We start from the raw sequence: 218 nt of genomic DNA on the forward strand, positions 1-218 counted from the left end.
ATAAGGTCTTTCAGTCTCCATTTGCTTAACTTATTTTGTGGAAATTAGTCTATATTGTGTTCTCTTATCCTTGATGGTTTCCATATAAAGAAAAAAAAAAAAAAAAACAATTTCCTCAATTTGAAATTAGAAATGCATGTTCTTTGAGGATATGAAGAATTTCATATACAAGATATATATATATATAAGAAATTAATTAATTCATTGATCTACTAAAA

The sequence above is a fragment of the Macadamia integrifolia genome, chromosome 1, assembly GCF_013358625.1.
Source record: "Macadamia integrifolia cultivar HAES 741 chromosome 1, SCU_Mint_v3, whole genome shotgun sequence".
Lineage (NCBI taxonomy): Eukaryota > Viridiplantae > Streptophyta > Magnoliopsida > Proteales > Proteaceae > Macadamia > Macadamia integrifolia.